Consider the following 21382-nt stretch of genomic DNA (forward strand, 5'->3'; position numbering starts at 1 on the left):
GTTTTATGTGAAGTTCCTACTTTACAATACTAATAAAGATTTTTGTCCAACTGAGTTACTTTGTATTTCGAATAAATACATTTCATGTGAATCTTCTAAAGTACTTTAAAATATTGATTAACAAAAATTATTTGCACTTTTTCTTCAAAAGCCTTTTATTTTGTGTATTACAAATATCAATTATTTTGCTTAATATTATAGGTGGCCCTATAAAATTGTAAATTTTTTAATGTGACCCCTTGAACTGAAAAGTTTCCCCACCCCTGGTGTAGATACTAACTATTTTACTATCTAGAACCAAGAGGAAATTTTATCATATTCCTGATACTGGCTTGCTCTCACTACTGAGGATTAAGGGACATTGTACCATATTTCTAAAACTGGCTGATTTCTCCTATCATCGAATTAAACTACAGTCTCTTGTGATGCAAACCACTATACCGTCAAGGCCTCAGAGAAGACTGTCTCTCTTTGATAAGCCACTTATTGAACCCCATTTGCCACAAGAGGTGGGGATTATTAACTGCAATACCCACATACAGGGTAGAGCTGTCACCATACCTCACATGGCGCCTTTCAACATTATTAAAGGGTGTTTACAGTGTCCTTTTGGCACATAGCCACATCTACTTTTTGACCTTTTACTTTGCCTTCATTCCCACTTCCTTTCCTCAGTTTTACTGTCCAACACCTCTGACTTATCTTTAGTGCAATTGTGGAGTTTATCATAGTTCCTCCTTTAGATCCTTGACCCCATTTCCTTTATTTTATACATCTATTTCATTTTGTTGCTTTACTCCCACTCCTCCTTTTAGTATCACAATTGTGAAAATTCCCAGTGCTTGGCTTTATAAAAGTTGCATTTTCCTGATAAGGAATAAAATTTTGGTCAATGGGAAGACTTTGGCTTCCATATGATACTACTCAGTGTAAAGATTGTATCTCTCAGACTGAGAATTAAATCTCAGTCCTCCCATGTAACAAGTTACCTCCTGACAGGGAATCAGACTATACCTGCCTAGTGAGAGGTGGCAATTACTAACCACTAGACTCAAGGACTGAGGAAAGAGTTCTTTATACCTCAAAATTTGTCTCTCATTCACTAATCAGTCTGTATACAAGCTGCATCTTGCCTATGAGAAATCCAATCTTGGCCACCTGCATGACAAAGAGAAAACATTGTCATCCTTCAGAAAGTGACTATTATCCACTAAGTTTCTGTGCAAGTTCTATTTCCATGATGGGAAGTAAAACCTGGCATCCCAAATGACACAAAAACATAACCATGGTAGTATCAGGGACTCAGGGAAGAATTCATCAAATTTCTAAAACTGGCTCTCATTCACTTCTCTGTCTGTATACAAGCTGAATCTTCCTAAGGAATCAAACCCTGACCTGCTGTCAGTTGGGCTGTATAACGAGCCATTATACTCTGGAGAACTGAGAGAAGACACCAAATCACAAACTCCCCTATGGCAAGTAGTGACACTAACTGCTATACTGTTAAGGACACAGGAAAGATATGACTAAGTCTTTATAAAAGATGAAATTTTCTACTGGGAATCCAACCATGGCTTCCAGCCTGACAGAGGTGAATGGTAACTATCATGCTTTCAAGTGCCAAGAAAAGACTTCATCATATCTCTAAAGCTGGCTACCATTCACTCGTCCATTTTCCTAGATATACAGACCTGAATTCTTAAAAGGATACACCTATGTCTGGTTCATTTATTAAGGCTTGTTAACTAGTGATTAACAAGTCACAGGCAAGTAAGGGGTCTGGATTCTAATAGTACATCAGGTTTGTATCTCTAGAAATTGTGCAAATTATGTTTTATTAATTTATGATTCATTCTGATGAGAATACAGGGTTCCATCTTTTCTATGGAAACTTATATCCCTGACAAAGAATAAAAACTGGTCCCCTGTGTGAGGAATAAGGATGCTTTTCCTCAGCACTCGATCGTATAGTTTGCAAGCCTGCTGTCAAAGACAGAGGGCAGGGTTCCAATCTCCATGGTGGGGATACAACTTTTACTCTTAATGATTAGTGAATGACAGCCACTTGCAAAGGAATAAGGATGCTCTGGGTGGAGGCTGAAATCTTATTCCTCCACTGAGGAGATGCAGCTTTTATATAGCCTTAGGTAAGCAGCAAATTTTGGTTAAGTAGATCAGTTGAATCTGTTGTCTACATGCATCACCATATGAATGTAAAAGATCATGAAATGTATAGATTTTTAGAACACCGGGGTTGAACAGTTCCGTAAATCAAGTTGTTTATTCATGCAAAGCGAAATAACTTTCAATAGACGGACTACCAGTAAATGTTTCATACCCAAAATATTATAAATGAACACAATTTTCATTCAAACAGCAATCATATGTTCTAATTATCTGTCATGGATTCATGAAATTATGTCCTTTAAATTTAACGACGACCATATGAATTACTACTGGTAACATTGTCGTTCTTTCATATCCCTTAAAAGCAGGCTTCCACAGAGGGGAGTGTGTGGAAAGGACTAAGACCAGAAATAAGAGAATAGCACAAAAGACAAATCAAGAAATACGCAAAAAAAAAAAAAAGTCATAATCATTAATATATGTCACCATGCCTTGAGCTTTGGAGTAATAAAGAGACTCTTGAACGCATGAAAAGAAGATCGCTATCAATAACACTGACACGTTATCAATGGCTCCAATAGTACTGCTCAGGTTTTGTGTGTGCTCTGACTAAATATACGCAACAGTATCACGATTGGCATAGGCTCATGCTGTTCACTGCCCATTAAGGTTACATGTCATGTGCATCAGCCAATCAGAAGTAATTTAGAAGTGTCAGTGATATCGTTTGTGATATTTATCAGTAGGTTAAAAAAAAAACCGCTGTTGGAAAACAGTTCCACCGAAATCGAAGGCTTCAAGTTGGGATTAAGTCTTTCATTACCAGTGTTGTTGCTCAGATTTATTTCGCGTAAAAAAATGAGAGAATTTTGATGTCCACGAACCCCCTTCAGAAACCACGCTCCACAATGCTTGGCACCGCACGAGTAGTGCCGTCAGTGTACCTCATGCGGTGCACTGCTGCAACCCATTTTGTTTCTTTTACTCTACCTCCTTTCATATTCTCTTTCTTCCATCTTACTCTCACAGTGAGGGACCTGGGGCAACCCGAACGAGTTGTAAGGTCTGTAAGGACCCTCTTCTAACAATTGATTCATAGTGCAACTTCGAGGTTTTCCTGCTGTTACAACTTTCAAAGCTTTTACTGTCAATTTCCGTCTGAGCGCTGAATGACCTCGTGCTCGTAGGTCCTAGCGCTTGGCCTTGGCCTAAATTCTATATTCAATTTAATTCAATCCACAATGCTTGGAGTTCCTAGTAACCCATAATCCTCCTTGGTGTGTGTGCATGTAACCCCAGCAACCCTGCTCCCCTCACTGGCGCCTTCTTCTATTTCACTGTTCGTAGACCAAGCCTTCGGATCGCTCTGATCTCCATCATGGGATATTTGAGGGTTATCTGCATCTTATCTGTCACGTGGTAACACTTCAGAGGACAGTGAGAGCGTCGGTTGTACGCTACTTTCATTATTGCCTGATAACGAAAGGAGATTGGAACCGGGCGACCGCGCGCCGACTCCCAAAAGGAATGGATAAAGACTCGCGGTGTCAACTTTTTAAGACCATGATAAGAGCTCTGTGACCCCCCCCCCCCCCCCCCCACAAACCTTTCTCCCCTCCCCGTCCACTATTCCTCCCCGTTCTCCCAAAGGAAAGGGCTTTATATCTATTTCTTTAAAATTTATATTCTATTTAATGTTTTTCATGTCATCCTTTGACAAGTCTTATTCACGTTTGTTATGAAGTGTGCGTTTTTGGCCATTTTTATCTACCCTATTAGCAATATCTTTCTCCCCCCTCAAACACTTGTTTAGTCGTTTTTTCACATTCTTATATAACGAACATGTATACTTCATTTACCAACAGGTTCTAGACTTAGCTGCCGCATATTTAGAGGAATAAATTGTCACCTCCTTTCATAATGTAAAAATAAAAAATAATTAAAAATAAATAAATCCTGAGTGCCGCACTTCATTTCGGTCCTCGCCATCTTTCCGTCCACTGGCCTCTGTGAATCCGCAAGGCATGTTTATGTACAATACAAACAAATATGCATACACAGTCTGTGAATGCGTTTACCATACACACACATATATATATGTATATATATATATATATATATATAATATATATATGTGTGTGTGTGTGTGTATGTATGTATGCATGTAGAATCGACTGGTAATTTTACCAGATACATATGAAACTCTAATAGCCACAATGCCCTCTTAACTTCTCAAATTCTTTGCTCTTTTTTGGGTACGCTTGAGGCTATTACAATTTCAAATATATATACACTTATATATATATATATATATATATATATATATATATTATATATAGTGTGTGTTGTGTGTGTGTGTCTATGCATACACACACACATACGTTATATAATTATATATACATAATTAGCGTATATATATACTACATAGATGCATACTTAAGTACGTACTTTCATGTGTACTAAATAAACATTAATTGATAAACTATTCGTCCATCTCTTGCTAGCCTGGCCCTGAAGTCATAGTGGTATAAGGTTTTCCGTGTAGCGTCATGATTGATGCCGTTTATGTTAAAAGTTAAGGAGCCGTCAGTATTATGGCCGCTGTGAGTGTGATTGATTAAGTTGACAAATTCCAAACGTAGATCACAGTTAATCATAGTATCGGTCATGTTTCAGTCAGTGCAGGTCACCACCACAGTGTTTCTTTTCAGTGTAATTTTAAATTTTTCTTAGTACAAGTAACTTTTCATAGGACGAAGTACTCTGCAAAGAGCTTTTGAGAAACACAAAAGTAGCTAATGTAGACAACATTCTATTTAATGACTGTGTCTGTTACAGTGTCAGTTACAAGGACGGGGAATATTGGTAGCTCATTTAATGTTTTTGCTTCTATGTTAGGGAGGTATATTTTCCCGACTTGGATATCAATCTGATATATAATTAGATTTTGTCGGAATCATTCAAGGTATAGAGACAGCAATTCCCAATTTGGATTCAATAATATTGAAAGGTGTTTATAACGCACACTTTGACAATAATCATTTATTATATGCACATAACTATCAAGATTTTCGAAGTGTTGTTGCTCGAAATTTCATCCTGGTGTCCTTTTCATAAATCGCATATCATTATGCGGGAACACGAGTGCTGTATGTATGTACACGTGTGTGTGTATTGTGTGGTTGTTTGGTAAAGGTTGTTTCATTCCTTGGTAACATATTATGAACTTGAAGTATTAAAGCTCGTCCACCCTTCCTGCTGTAAGAGTCATGATTAAGAGGCCCTATAGGATATTCGAAAATTTTGCTGTTGGCAGAATACTTGTATGCAGGATGACTTCCTGCTTATCTCCACAGCAATTTTGCAATGCCTCCAAGCACGTGCAACCAAGGAGCAGAGTGGCGCAGTGGAAGCGTGCTGGGCCCATAACCCAGAGGTCCGTGGATCGAAACCACGCTCTGCTAGCACGAAAGTTTTCGTGTTGGTTTCGTTCGTTAGGATAACGTCCGTGGTTAGGATCAGCACCGCTGCTCCGACCTAGTGTAGAACATATCTAGAGTATGGAGGCGTTCGGTTGGTTCTGTCAGAGATATGTAAAGGAAATACAATGTATTTATAAAGTAATGGCATTTATATCAAGTTCTAGCAGTCTCAGGTTTCTAATGGATCATCGGCTTAAACTTATAAATCTTGATTGGAATAATTGCCATTCTGTAAATGTAGTTTTATTAAATATGGAGCAATGAATAAGGAATATTCGTTATTCAGGATTCAGTGATATGACATCATTGCTATTCAAGCATTAATAATATATTCTCTGATATATTTAAGGTAATATTTTTATTAAGATAATATATTTATGTACTATCGTGCACGAATGTCCGTTCCCACCGCTGGCCCAGAGAGTGGACACGAATCTGCTGACTGAAACATCGAAGCAGTTGAACAAGTAACTAATGGAGGACCCAAAAGATGTCATACTGTAAGGCACATGGGAACGGGAAAGAATGAAAGCAGGTTTTTTCTTGAGCACAGAGAAAGGTCTCCATCGTAAAGGTTTTGTTTTTGGCGATACTGGGTTTGAATGTAAAATGTGCAGTTAAGGAAATATGCGAAATAAAAATGAGCATAAAAGTCCTTAGGAAGTCAGTAATCATGAATTAGTGTTTCCAATATAGATTATCATATTGTATCAAGTGACATGAATGTCCACAAGATCAATACAAAACATTTCAGCGACAGTGTTTACGGTGGTGTTCTATAATCTACAAGCCACCTCGAGACAAAAAACTAACATTATTGCAGCAAATTAGCAAAATTTTCAGTTCATTTACGTTACTGAGGTAGCAACTATAAACTGCTGCTGGTGCATCCCCCTTTATATATGTAAACATTCATAGATCTGCTATATTTAGTTATTATGTATTGCATGATTGGGCCAACATCCATTGTGAAGGTGTGAAGGATGTATGGGTGATGACAAGCGAATGCAGTTTTTAGACACAAATTAGGCTATACGTAATTTTTTTTTCTTTGAAATACACAAAATGAAAGATTCAGATATTTTCACTAGTGTAACAAATTCATATTCAGTAAAAAAAATAGAAAGAAAGAAGTAGGGAAAAAACTAATATTGCAGAGGTAAAGGCAGAAGAAATTGACAGGAAAAAAGAGTTTCTGGGTAAGTGGTAGTCTAATAGACGTAACTAGCGAATTATTTTTTTAGTATGTATTGTTTGGCAGTTTTGCTTGTGGTGTAAGGTTACAATAACGAAAATGCGCTGCGAATTGAATGATCTTTTCCTGTCCAGTTGTGATTATTGTTATTGTAGAATGCCATAGTCACGAAAATTATTAATCCACAAACAATATTTTGGTGTTGACACTTTCTAAATTAACATAACAGTCTACGTATACCAGAGGTTTAAGGATGACGTTACTCATACCTGTGGTAAGAGTTGGTAGCACATTTTACACTCAAACCCAGTATCGTCAACAACAAAAACTTTACCATCACTTTCTCAATGATATTAGAATATGGAGACTACTCTATGGTCAAGAAAAATACCTGCTTCCCACTCTTTCCTGTTCCCATAGCACCTACGGTGTGACATCTGTCGGATCTTCCATTAGTTACTTATTCAACTGCTTCGGTGTTTCATAGTCAGCGGATTTGTGTTTACTCTCTGGATCTGCTGCATGGTGTTCCCGTGGCGGCGCGGCTGCAACATTGCTAGACGTAAGGTCTCTTGCGTTGTATCCTGTCTGAGGGAGGAGAGCAGAAGAGGGGGCAGTATCAGGCAAAGGAAAAACAGTGCTTATCTTAAAATTAAAATTTTTAACAAAGTTTTTAAGCATGTAAAAATTGACTAATGGGTCCTCTCCAACGAACGACTTGTTACCTACCGTAAAAAGCTTCTCCTAAGTTTATGGCGGCGCCTTCCAGCATTCTTCTTGTTTGGACATTGTTATTTTTAAAAACTATGTTAAGAGCCATCCCAATTTGGTCTATGGTGGTTGTTAAAGGCATGGGAGACTATTGCATTGTTCTGTGCATGTAGTGCATATGCACGTTTGTGTTCCCCTAATCGGGTCGGTAGTCCTCTTCCACTTTCCCCAAAATATTTTCCCTTACAATCTTGACAGGGGATTTTGTAAGCACCCGGAATGATAGTATTCTTATCGTTATTGTTGTTTCTAATTGGTTTATGGCTAATCATGGTGGGGTATTTGAAAACTATAATAGTATCTTTCTGGCTATTGTTATCATAGTTACTTAATTTGTCGAGGTTGGGATTAAATGCGTTTTTCGTTGTGCAATTGTCTGGTTCAAAAGTTTACTTCAACGAATATTTAAAGTCATGATGTTCACCTGACTGAAGATGAATCTAGCACAAGGTTCGAAAGCTTTTAATATCCATTAGAGACCATAAACTCACATGCTATATTATTGTCAACCTGCAACCATTTTCATCATTTTCGACACGGAAAACTCTGCCCACTATTAGAGTATTGGTGACCATTCATGAATGAATTTTTATTTCATTGAAATTAACATAGTTAGGAAAACTAGTTTGACTATATGATAGTTGTTGTAGACTAGAATTTTTTTTTCGGTTTTGAGTGTTACGAATTTTGAGTTATTGGCAGTGAAATTTTCTGAGGACAGACTCGTCGAAATATAATAGGCAAAGTCTTCTTGGTGCATCTGCCCCTCTTGATTATACGTTACGCATCAGACGCAGTGACGAAATGCGCTTAGATTCCTGCTTGTTCCCTTATGAGAAAGAAAAATATTACCATCTAAATTCACAGGTTAATATGGCGTTGAATACTATACCTAATTTGGACAAAGCTACTTACGTTACTGGTGCGGGGAATACATAATTGCTAAAAGATCTTATAAGCTAAAGTAAGACAGAATTGATTAAAGGTTTCTCCCATGTTAACTTTCATACAGGCGAGATATCTTACAACCCTACGTCTTCAAACCGTAAAGCAACATATAAAAAAACTGTCAAATCGTGACAATGATGAAAACATTAATTATATGTTCTTGATATTAATGCGCGCGCACACACATACACACACACACACATTTTATTGCAGGGTAACGTTCATTCATTAAATGACACATCAAGTATTGAATGACGAATGAATTGATGAGTCAATTGAATGAAGAGTAAAATCCTCATAAGGAAAGGGAAAACCAATAGGATATTGCATCAGGCTATTGGAAGAGCTACAGAGAAGTTGAATAGAAAGTTAGGTACAAATGTAGATGAAAAGGATATTTACTGAATAACAAGGAAAAAGCAAAGGCAAAATTTGGGTTAGTCAGGTGCCATCAGAGATAAAGAAGGAAACATCTTGCCTAATGATGCCGACATAAAACTGAGAGGGCTGATTGTTAAAGGCATCTTTTTACCAAAGAAAATGAAAGAGGTGATTTGGAGGAGGTGGAGGAGCTGGTGATAGAGATACAATTAATAGATATTAAGAAGGCTCTGACTAAAATGAAGAAGATAAAGCTTTAGGTTTATCAGAGGTGCAAATTAAAATGTTGAAGGTACTTGGTATGGAGGGGGAAGATTATTCGAATACAGGAACAGTTAAGGGTATTCTGGGTGGAGGAAATAATGCCAAATGACGGAAGAAATATTGATGGGAAATTGAATAAACAAAAGGGAGATGTTGTTGATTATGGTAATTATAGAAAACTTAAGCTAACAGAACATATGAGTAAGGATTTAGAAAGAATACTTGATAAGAGATGATGAGTGATTGTTAAAACTGGTGAACAGGAGTAATAATTCATTAAAGGAGAGGTACAGTTGATGCTGTCTGTATAGTAAGACAGTTACAAGATAGGAGGGTGGAGGATACTTGGAAGTTGTATTGTAGATTTAGGGAAGATATTTAACAGAATACCAAGGGAGATAGTGTTTTGGTGTTGAAGAAAGGAAAGTGCCAGAAAAGTTGGTTCGGTTGGTTGAAACGATGTATAATGGAACAAGGACATCAGTAGTAACAGTCTTTGGCTAAACAAGGGTGTTTGAAATTACTGTCAACTTACATCAAGGATCGGCACCAAGCCCATTTCTGTTTGTACTAGTTATGGTGTATTGAGCGAAGGGATTAAGAGTGAAGCTCTTCCTGAAGCAATTCAGTGTCAAATGGGGTAACGTATTATCGTACACCTTCGGCTCCCCAAACGGACTTCGGCAAGGGGGGCATTCTCTCTCCTTACTTGTTTAATACGTACGCAGATGCCTTGAATGTCTATTTGAACTCACTCCCAATCGGATGCACTGTCAATGAAACAACTATAAACAACCTCTGTTACGCCGATGATATGGTTCTGATTTCCCCATCAGTGCAAGGTCTCAAACGACTCATCAACACTTGCCGCCAATATGCAGAGGAATTCGATATAATTTACAACGAAACCAAGACCCAGTGCGTGTCGCTGCTCCCGAGTTCGCTTAAGCATATTGTAGAACCACAAATTTTCTTCGGAAATCATCGGCTGGAATTTGTGCACGAATTTCCGTATTTGGGTCACATCATCACCGACGACCTAAAAGATACGGCAGACATTGAACAGAGGCGTCGTAAGCTGTGTGCAACTGGCAACATGATTGCAAGGAGGTTTGCCTTCTTTACGAAGACATGAAACTACTGCTCTTCCGCTCCTACTGCTACAGTATCTATGGGTGTTCCCTCTGGACGAACGTTTTATACCCGAGAGACCATGAGACGTATCACTGTTGTGCACAATGACATTTTGAGACGCCTCACAAACACTACCACTCCGCTACACAGATGTTCATAGAAAACCACCTGGACAATTTAAAAATCATTGTAACGCGAACAATGTCCAGTCTGGTAACCCGAGTGAGAAACAGCAGCAACTCGCTCATACTAAGCATCCTAAGGAGTGAAGCAAGAAGAAGATCTAAATTGTGGGAAAGATGGGAAAATGAGTCCTTTGTCCCGTAAAGGACTTAATTTCTGTATTGGCTAGATGTCATCTGCAGATTCTGTCATTATTATTATATTTATTGCTGATATTTTACTTTTCCATTATTACTGTGAATACTATCAAGTTAAAGATTTTTTTTACATTCAAGTTTCGTATTTAGCTCTCTGGACCTGACTACTGTAACCACCTAAGGTCTCTAGTTGAAATTTAAGTTATATAATCTGTGCACTAACTGTTATAACTCTCAATACATTTTTTTTTCTCACCAATATTATTACTGTTATTACCAGTATTATGATTACTATCTTTTATGCTACCTCAGCTATTTTGTGGATAAGTGCCGATTATTCTTTTTTTTTTATCATGTCTCATGTACCTAGATTGCGTATGTTACTGTCTGTATTTTGTATATTCCATGTATATGGCCCTGAGCTGAAATAAAGATTATTATTATTATTATTATTATTATTATTATTATTATTATTATTATTATTATTATTATTATTATATGCAGATGATCTAGTGATTATGGTAGTGACTGAAGAAGAATTGCAAAGAAGAATATTTTATGCAAGATAGAAAACGCCCAGATTTAAAACAGGTGGAAAGTTTCTAGCACTTAGGACATAAATTAAGTCAAGGAGGAAGTTTTAGGGGGGAAATATAGTGTGATCAAAGAAAATGGAGGGAGGTGGCTGGATAGTGTGTGATCAAAAGAAAATGGAGGCAGGTGGCTGGATAGTGTGTGATCAAAGAATGCCAAATGGAATAAAAGTAAAAATCTGCTGTACCGTAATCGGTCCTGTGCTGATGTATTGTATATAAACATTAAGGAGGAAGGTAAAACAGAAGCTGGAGCATACAGAATGAAGATACTGAGGTGGAATTAAGGGATCTAGCTACATGAGAGGGTAGAAAGTGAAGAAAACGGGATAAGTGCAGGAGCGTTAAAGATTACTGATATGATAAGAGAGTTGAGACAGATGATCTTGGCATGCGGTAAGAATGAGGGAGAGGCAGGATAAAGAGGGATGGAACCTATTGGGGGTGGAGGGCTTGAGGTAAGCAAAGGATTAGATGGCGAGACGTAGAGAAGGAGGATTTGGAGAGCTACTGTTTAGCGGAGGAGGACGCTTCTGACAGGAGTATTTTGAGAAGACCCAAGGCAACAGACCTGTTGGCTGAGGGATAGCAGTTAGGATTGAATAAAATCCTTCAGAAGATAGTTGTAATATATATATATATATATATATATATATATATATAAGAGCAGTTTAAACAAGGCCCAATTTTCAAGTCTCTTTTGATTATGTTATCCAGCAGAGTGGCGCAGTGGAAGCGTGCTGGGCCCATAACCCAGAGGTCCGTGGATCGAAACCACGCTCTGCTAAAAATGTTTTAAATTACAACAAAGAGTGTAGTATATTAGTAAGGGAAGTGGTAGAGACTTTGTCTTGGTAAGAGATAAAGGGGATGAACTGGGAATGTGTCAACATTTGTATTGAAATGCGTAACTGTTTGCGAAAATCAAACTCTCAAGTTTGCTAGATTTTGCGATGCCGTGTGTATGTAAATTGGATCTTTTCTATATACTTTCGTCTATGAAAGCAAAGTCTTGAGAGCTAAATTACCCAATTTTGTTTGCAAAAGAGAAGATTGTGTACTCTATGTGAATGTTTAAGTCGGGGTTTTTCAGAGTATTTTTTCCCTAAGGGATAGCATTAGGAAGATCATCACTGCCATTATTACTTTAAGCATCCACATATATATGTAAGTGTATGCGCATAATGTGAAATGAAGTGGATACTCAGGCTATATATATATTATATATATATATATATATATATATATATATATATATATATATATATACACAGGGTGTTTCGAAATTAGAGGACCCCCTCTACAGCAGAAACTAAAATTGACATGGACGAAAACAAAAGTAATTCAGAACAGGTATTTATTTAAGTTTCTCTCTGAGTATTTGATATTTTGTATGGCCTCCATCTGCCTGTACCACAACCTGCATTCTTGAGGGATATGATTTCAGCAAATCGCAAAAAAGCTGAGACTCAAACTCCATTTCCCTGAGCACTTCGGTCACCTCTCTTTGCAGGTCGTCAAGGCTTGGTATACCATCATAGCTCACTGTGCGCGCTTCAACACGATCCTTTAAGATACTACCAATGTTTTCACACACATTAATGTCTGGGGAGCTACCTGGAAATTCACTTGATGAGAAGTCGATACCACCGTTTCGAAGCAGCTCCTGTGTCTGAAGAGCTTCGAAACATGGTGCCTTATCATGCAAAAATGTGACTTCTTCAACAGATAACATATTTTAAGGATCTTTGAGGATAGGAAATACTCCACCAGTAAGCACAGTTTCTCTGAAGTATTCGCCATTCCATGACTGTCCTCTTTCTTTGATGATCCACATTAACCGTTTGGTTAATGCGGCAACATGGAGAAATTCAGCTTCGTCCCAATCTTTAAGAAATGAACCACAAAACCATGCACGGTCTTCTCTCTGTTGATGAGTGATGTTGGGCTTGCTGATAACATGAAATGGCTTGATAACCCGATTTTTTCAACTCACGATATGCAGCACTAAAACTTCTCTTCTTTCCCCTTTTTGTTTCTAGTTCAAGCGCCAATTTACGTAAAGACTTTCTTGGTCTACCCACTGCTGTGATGTCTTTTGACTCCTGAGAAAGGACTTCAGGCCTTCCAAGATTCTCACTCATTTCGCAATGACAGTCATATAGATTTTTGTTCCAGTTTCTTTTAACAAAGGATTCATCTCTTTTAATGTATGTGAAATGAAGGATATACCAGCATCCCTGGCCTCTCTTGAGTGTTATAGCTCGGATTCGGTCAATCCATCTGATTTCTTCGGAGTCATTAGCCATGGCTGTATTCAACTCCGTCTGTATCTAACTCCGTCACTCAGTCTGAAAATACAGGAAATGTAAAATGAAAAATAGCTTAATAGAAATTTAAGATAATGTACTTGGAGATAGGCTATAGCAGAAAACTTCATAACTTTCTATTTGTTCTGTGGAGGGGGGGCTCTAATTTCGAAAACCAAACGTTTATATATTATATATATATATATATATATATATATATATATATAATATATATATATATGTCTGTATGATATGTATATATAGGTTATAATATATGTATTTATATATAGATATATCTTATATATATATATATATATATAATATATATATATCTATATAGATATAGATATATATATATATATATATATATACATATATATATATGTAAGTCATATCACATTACCGTGATTCATATACATATATAGAGCTACAATGTCCTTTAATATCTAATTCGCTCTACCTCGGAATTAAATATATTTTCATATATGCTTAACCGAAGGGGAATTTTTTCTCGATAATAGATTTACCTGTACTTGGGCGCGATAAATCTATTATCGAGAAAAAAATTCCCCTTCGGTTAAGCATATATGAAAATATATTAATTCCGAGGTAGAGCGAATTAGATATTAAAGGACATTGTAGCTCGATATATATATATATGTATATATACATTTGTATATGTATACCTATATATATATGTATATATATATATATATATATGTATGTGTATATATATATTGTGTGGTTGTTAGTTAAAGATTATTTCATTCCTTGGTGTCATATTGAACTGGAAGTATTAAAGCTCGTCCGCGGAGCTTGTCCCCCTTGTCCTGGGAAAAAAGGAAAGTGCGACAAAAAAATTACATCTTTTTTCTTTATCACGCAGGGATAAAATGTATTTTTTTGTTGTCAGTTATATACAGAAGTGATTATGTGTAAAAGAACTCCTTTTTATTCTGAGGGAAGCGATAGAGAAAGATAAACGGGTATACGTAAGTGTGAAAGGATGATGAAATTGTTTTCTGATATTGTTCAACTCGTAGGATAAAGCACCCACAATGAAAACAATTTATGTAGGCCCTGTAAAAAGTGAAGGTATCGGAGGAATCCACATCACTCTTACCATAATTTCATTTTGATCTTTGCCTGGGATGAAACAGAACTTGTTTATTTATGAGGGTGTATTTCGTAGGTGAGAAAGATCGGTCTCTCGGTGACCAAAGTTACATATAAATAATGTTTCAAGGAATTCAGCCCCTTGGCGCGTTGCTAAATTACTACGCTGAATTAGAGATATTGGGGGAAAAGACCTCGAATCCAAAAAAGGTTGGACCAAAACTTGTTGGTCGGTTAGATGTGAACGAACAGACTCAAGACGAGAGAGGGTCACTATTAAACCTCCTTGGAGAAGGTCGAAGATGATTATCCACCGACTGGTTTTCTTTCTGTCTAAGGCTCTTGTAAATTTCTGTGAAATTCTTTAACTTTTTATGTGAAAATTTTATTTATTTTTCTTATCGTTTTATAGTATAGGATGAGACATTTACTGGAAGTGCGCTATCAGGAGTAAAGAAATGATCTATTATAACGATAGAGACTTTAGAAAATTAACAATCCTTAAAACCGTTATACCAAGAATAAAAGATTAAATATACTTTGAAATACAGAAAGCTGATAAAAGAACACAAGGTATTGGAGACTGTCATTAAATTTTAAAAATTGGTGGAAAGGCCCCAAAACATTTTTAGCAGAGCGTGGTTTCGATCCACGGACCTCTGGGTTATGGGCCCAGCACGCTTCCACTGCGCCACTCTGCTGTAAGATTGGCAGAGGCTCTCATTTGGAAACGTCAGAACCTTGATATAAGTCTGGCCATACATGAAGTGCGACAAAACTAAAAGTTGTCAGAGTTTTGTCTAGCAGTGTAAGAAAAAGAATTTAATGACAGTAACTCATAATATGGGTGGTATATATATATATATATATATATATATATATATATATATATATATATATATATATATATATATATTTATATATCTATATCTGGTTTAATATATCTAATATTTATAGATATAATATATAGATATATATATATACTATAAGATATATATATTATTATATATATTATATATATAGATATATAAATGAAATAACTTGATCACGAAGTATATAAAACGTGATGCTATGTATAAATAAAGGTTTTTTGCCACGAAGGAAAAAATGAAAAAGCGAGATACTTTCGGTCCTGTTCGGACCCTTTACTGAGGCAAACTTTATTGAGTTTGCCTCAGTAAAGGGTCCGAACAGGACCGAAATTTCTTGGCTATCTCGCTTTTTCATTTTTTCCTTCGTGGCAAAAAACCTTATATATATATATATATATATCATCATCATCATCATCATCATCATCATCATCATCCATATCTCATATACAAACCATTTCAAAGCACTACACCACCATTACATCTACTCTCATTTTCTTTACCAGCTGTGTGTCTCAATACATTTCTCATCCCTTCAGTTCTTAACAACAAATGATTTAGGCAATTAATCTCAGCAATTTCAACTATTTTTCTCTCAATTATGCTCAACATTCACATAATAAATTCAATCTTACCTTGGTTTTCATACTCCAAGCGTCTTCCCAATCTTTTGCATGTACCCTGCCACCTTCTTAGCTTCATTGCTCGGTCTCCCCTCTTTACCCATTCTAGTTTCGTGTATTGTTTTTACTCCAACGACTTGCACAAAGCAATTGCTTCCATAATTGTTCTATATATATATTAACATTCGTTGCTCGTTTTTGTTGATAATTATTACCATATAACCTCTCTTGCTCACATTGTCTCGTGAATTTCTTCCCTAGTTTCTGCAGTTTCTCTTCATTATCAGTACTGTATCAGTCATCTGCTTCAGCCATTCCATACTCATTTCACAGGGACTTTTCTTATTCCTCAATTTTATTTAATATGTTTTGAGTCCATTTAATTTTGAAATTTTTTTTCTGATAATAACTGTTTCACGATGGTTACCGTTATAGAATATTTAGGTATTTTTCAATACTTGATACGAGTGGGTGATCTAGGCACAAGTGTGAGTGAGCCCTTAAAGAAGAAAAAGTGTAAAAGGATATGTTTTTATCATATACTTATAATTTATCCTTTATTAATTATTTGATTAAAGACCAAAAACTCGAGGTTCTAGTAAATTTTGTTTTATACAAACTTATGAAAATTTATGAAATAATTTTAGGCCATTTAATATGAAAATTTATGGAATGTTTTGGGGAGCATAATTACAGGAAAACAGAGAAAATATCTTTAATTGTTTCAATTTCATACTCACTATTATGTTTTTCTAAAATGATGTTAATATTTAGACACGACTTGTGGTAAAAATAAAAATGATGTGAGCAGTAAAGATGCGAAGAGGCAGAAATGGTGCTAGCAGTTATATCCTCTGTGCATACACTCACATGCATATGCATGCGCACGCAGAATCAACATTTCCTAATTCCACCTCTTTGTATCATACTATCAGACTCTTCCATGATTCTGGTTATTTTAAAGCCTAATTGTCGTACAAGTGTAATATTCATCCGTTATGAATAACATATTAAGCAGTTATAAATAAATATGTAGATATAAAATTTTTCAGACAAATTGCCACGATTGCTGACCACATGCAACTATTCTGAACTCTTGAACCATCATCAAATTTATCTTTTGATTTTTGCTATACCTGTTGTATATGGTATTTTTTTTTTACTATCACCAATATGTTCATGTATAGTTTCTTTTGAGTAAATTTGCAATGCACTGTTTAACTGTGTCAATCTGCTGCTCAAAAAAAGACTAAGCTGCCTTTATGCCAGGACAGGACTTTGCTCTTCCCCAAGCAACCTGTAATGAGATGAATCACAGAATGATTGCACCCTTTTGAAATTCAGTTATAAAGCAACAGACATTGAATATTAACTATTAGACCTATTGTCGGTTGTGAAGTGTCACATCAATAAAAAGTGAAGAGTTGTACAAATATGCTCTGTGAGCAGAGTGGCGCAGTGGAAGCGTGCTGGGCCCATAACCCAGAGGTCCGTGGATCGAAACCACGCTCTGCTACGGACCTGCTTTTGACGAGAACCTAATTGTCTCACCATGTGTGTTTGTTTCCTTACATGGGGGGCGTTTATGAAAAATAATGGCCTCACCAAACTTGTCTCATTACAAGGGTCCTTTTGCAAAAATGTAATCCATGAACATATAGTTCAGTCTGATGTCTATAAGAATTGGCTAAGCTCATATAGTTCAATCTGATGTCTATAAGAATTGGCTAAGCTCGATGACACGAAGCCATTCTGAAAGCTTATTTGCTGAATTTGTGTTACAGTGCATTTACGTTCGAGAATGTTTAGTACAGATATTTTTTCTTAACCGTACCGTCCCAAACGACCAGTTATTTTGTTATTTTCAATTATTAACTAGCTGTGGTTATATTTGACAGTTCTTTAATTAAATTTTGCTTATATAGTACTGATGTTTGTGCTTTTCTAAAATGATGTTAAAATTTAGACACGATTTGTGGTAGGTGGAAGCAAACGATGAACAGTAAAGATGTAAACAGGCTGAAGTGATGCTTGCAGTTACATACTCTATGCATACAATCACATGCATATGCATTCACATGCAGAATCAATATTTCCTAATTCATCCTCTTTGTGTCTTTGTGACTTGAGATTCTTCCATTATTCTGGTTATTTTAAAGCTTACTTGTCATGGAAGTGTGACATTCTCCAGTTATAAAAAAAAGATATGTAGCTATAAAAAAATATGTAGATATCAAATTTGTTCAGACAGTCATGCAAGTTTTCAGAACTCTTGAACAATCATCTAATTTCTCTCTCTTTTTTGTGCTCTAGCTGTTTTATATGTTTTTTTTTTTTTCATTAGTATGTTCCAGTATAGTTTCTTTTGACTCTTAGAGTAAATTTCGTAATGCAATGTTTAATTGTGCCAATATACTGCTCAAAGTCCATGTTGAGAGACTAAGCTGGCTTCAGGTTAGGTTAAGGTTAAGTTAGGTTAGGTTAGGATCGAGATGAATCACGAAATGATTCCATCCTTTTGAAATTCAGGTCTAAAGCAGTGGATATTGATTTATAGCTATCAGAACTGTTGTTAGTTGTGAAGTGTCACATCAACAATAAAACTTGAAGAGTTGGGTTGATATGCTCCACGAGCAGAGTGGCGCAGTGGAAGCGTGCTGGGCCCATAACCCAGAGGTCCGTGGATCGAAACCACGCTCTGCTACTGACGTAATTTTGATGAGAGCCAGATGACCCTACCACGCATGTGTTCTTACACAGGGGTCTATGATGAAAAATAATAGCCTCATGAAACGTATTTTACGTGGGTCCTTTAGCAATGATGTAATCTATGAATTTATACTTAGCTCAATTGCAGTACGTTTACACTCTAGAACGTTTAGGAAAGATTTTTTTTTATCAACCATACCTTCCTAGATGTCCAGTTATTTTGCTATTATTAATAACTAACTAACATTGTGGTTATATTTGACAGTTCTTTAATTAAATTTCAATTCTGTAGTACTTATGTTTGTGCTTTCTTAAAATGATGTTAAAATTTAGACACGATTTGTGGTATGCAAATGTAAAAGATGAACAGTGAAAATGCAAACAGGCTGCAGTGTTGCTTGCAGTTATATACTCTATGCATACACTCACATGTATGTGCATGCACACGCAGAATCAGCATTTCCTAATTCCACCTCTTTGTGTCTTATTGGTTATAAGACTCTTCCATAATGCTGGTTATTTTGAAGCTTAGTGGTCACACATGTGTAATATTCTCCAGTTATTTTTAACAAATTATAAAGCTAAAAAAATATGTAGATATCAAATTTCTTCAGAAAATCTGCCACAATTGCTGAATATGAAAGTATTCTGGACTCATGAGCCATCATCAATTTTTTTTTTTTTTTTTGTGATTTACCTGTTTTATATGGTAAATTTTTTAAAATTTCACTAGTATGTTCAAGAATGTTTTGTTTAGGGTAAATTGGCTAATGCACTGTTTAACTGCATCAGTCTGCTACTCAAAGTCTGTGTCAAAAGACTGAACTGGCTTTATGCCAGGACAGGTCTTTGCTCCTCCTCAAGCAACCTGTATTGAGATGAATCACAGAATGACTGCATCCTTTTGAAATTCAGGTTTAAAGCAGCAAATGCTGAATTATAGCTCTGAGGACTGTTGTAAGTTGTGAAGTGTCTCATCAACAAAACTTGAATAATTCGCTTAATATGCTCCACGAGCAGAGTGGCGCAGTGGAAGCGTGCTGGGCCCATAACCCAGAGGTCCGTGGATCGAAACCACGCTCTGCTACGGAGGTGCTTTTGGCGAGAACCTAATTGTTTCACCATGTGTGTTGGTTTCCTTACATTGGGTTCGTTTATGAAAAAAAATGGCCTCACCAAACTTGTCTCATTATAAGGGTCCTTTTGTAAACATGTAATCCATAAACATATAGTTCAATCTGATGTCTAGAAGAATTGGCTAAGCTCAATGACACGAAGTCGTTCTGAAAGTTGATTTGCTAATTTTGTGTTGCAGTGCATTTACATTCGAGAATGTTTAATAAAGATTTATTTTCTTAACCGTACCGTCCCAAATGTCCAGTTATTTTGCTATTATCAATTATTAACTAAATGTGGTTATATTTGACAGTTCTTTAATTAAATTTTGCTTATACTATAGTACTGATGTTTGTGCTTTTCTAAAGTGATGATTGCAGTTACATACTCTAGTTACATACTTTATGCATACACTCACATGCATATGCATTCACATGCAGAATCAATATTTCCTTATTCATCCTCTTTGTGTCTTTGTGACTTGAGATTCTTCCATTATTCTGGTTATTTTAAAGCTTAGTTGTCATGGAAGTGTGACTTTCTCCAGTTATAAAAAAAAAAGTTATGTAGCTATAAAAAAATATGTAGATATCAAATTTGTTCAGACAATCATGCAAGTTTTCAGAATTCTTGAACAATCATCAAATTTCTCTCTATTTTGTGCTATAGCTGTTTTATATGTTATTTTTTTTTCATTAGTATGTTCCAGTATAGTTTCTTTTGACTCTTAGAGTAAATTTCGTAATGCAATGTTTAATTGTGCCAATATGCTGCTCAAAGTCTGTGTTGAGAGACTAAGCTGGCTTTAGGTTAGGTTTAGGTTAGGTTAGGTTAGGTTAGGATCGAGATGAATCACGAAATGATTCCATCCTTTTGAAATTCAGGTCTAAAGCAGTGGATATTGATTTATAGCTATCAGAACTGTTGTTAGTTGTGAAGTGTCACATCAACAATAAAACGTGAAGAGTTGGGTTGATATGCTCCACAAGCAGAGTGGCGCAGTGGAAGCGTGCTGGGCCCATAACCCAGAGGTCCGTGGATCGAAACCACGCTCTGCTACAGACGTTATTTTGATGAGAACCTGATGACCCCACCACACGTGTCCTTACACAGGGGTCTATGATGAAAAATAATTACCTGGGTCCTTTAGCAATGATATAATCATGAATTTATACTTAGCTCAATATTGCAGTACTTTTACACTCGAGAACGTTTAAGAACGATTTTTTTTATCAATCATACCTTCCCAGATCTCCAGTTATTTTGCTATTATTAATAGCTAACTAACATTGTGGTTATATTTGACAGTTCTTTAATTAAATTTCAATTCTATAGTACTTACTTTTTGTGCTTTTCTAAAATGATGTTAAAATTTAGACACGATTTGTGGTAGGTAAAAGTAAAAGATGAACTGTAAAAATGCAA

At 36.1% G+C, this 21382-nt stretch overlaps 1 long non-coding RNA gene and 7 other non-coding genes across 8 annotated transcripts in view; 7 read left to right on the forward strand and 1 right to left on the reverse strand.

Annotated features, from left to right (window-relative positions):
* Positions 1–21382, forward strand: part of LOC135205965 (uncharacterized) — a 146731-nt gene that overhangs the window by 34715 nt on the left and 90634 nt on the right. The window lies entirely within an intron of this gene.
* On the forward strand, positions 5520–5591 carry Trnam-cau (transfer RNA methionine (anticodon CAU)). Its single transcript has one exon. It is a non-coding gene; the product is annotated as a tRNA-Met (tRNA).
* Trnam-cau (transfer RNA methionine (anticodon CAU)) lies at positions 11931–12002 on the forward strand. Its single transcript has one exon. It is a non-coding gene; the product is annotated as a tRNA-Met (tRNA).
* Positions 15270–15341, reverse strand: Trnam-cau (transfer RNA methionine (anticodon CAU)). The gene has a single exon. It is a non-coding gene; the product is annotated as a tRNA-Met (tRNA).
* Trnam-cau (transfer RNA methionine (anticodon CAU)) lies at positions 17577–17648 on the forward strand. Its single transcript has one exon. It is a non-coding gene; the product is annotated as a tRNA-Met (tRNA).
* On the forward strand, positions 18765–18836 carry Trnam-cau (transfer RNA methionine (anticodon CAU)). Its single transcript has one exon. It is a non-coding gene; the product is annotated as a tRNA-Met (tRNA).
* On the forward strand, positions 19857–19928 carry Trnam-cau (transfer RNA methionine (anticodon CAU)). Its single transcript has one exon. It is a non-coding gene; the product is annotated as a tRNA-Met (tRNA).
* On the forward strand, positions 20945–21016 carry Trnam-cau (transfer RNA methionine (anticodon CAU)). Its single transcript has one exon. It is a non-coding gene; the product is annotated as a tRNA-Met (tRNA).

The sequence above is a fragment of the Macrobrachium nipponense genome, chromosome 29 (genome assembly GCF_015104395.2).
Source record: "Macrobrachium nipponense isolate FS-2020 chromosome 29, ASM1510439v2, whole genome shotgun sequence".
Classification (NCBI taxonomy): Eukaryota; Metazoa; Arthropoda; class Malacostraca; order Decapoda; family Palaemonidae; genus Macrobrachium; species Macrobrachium nipponense.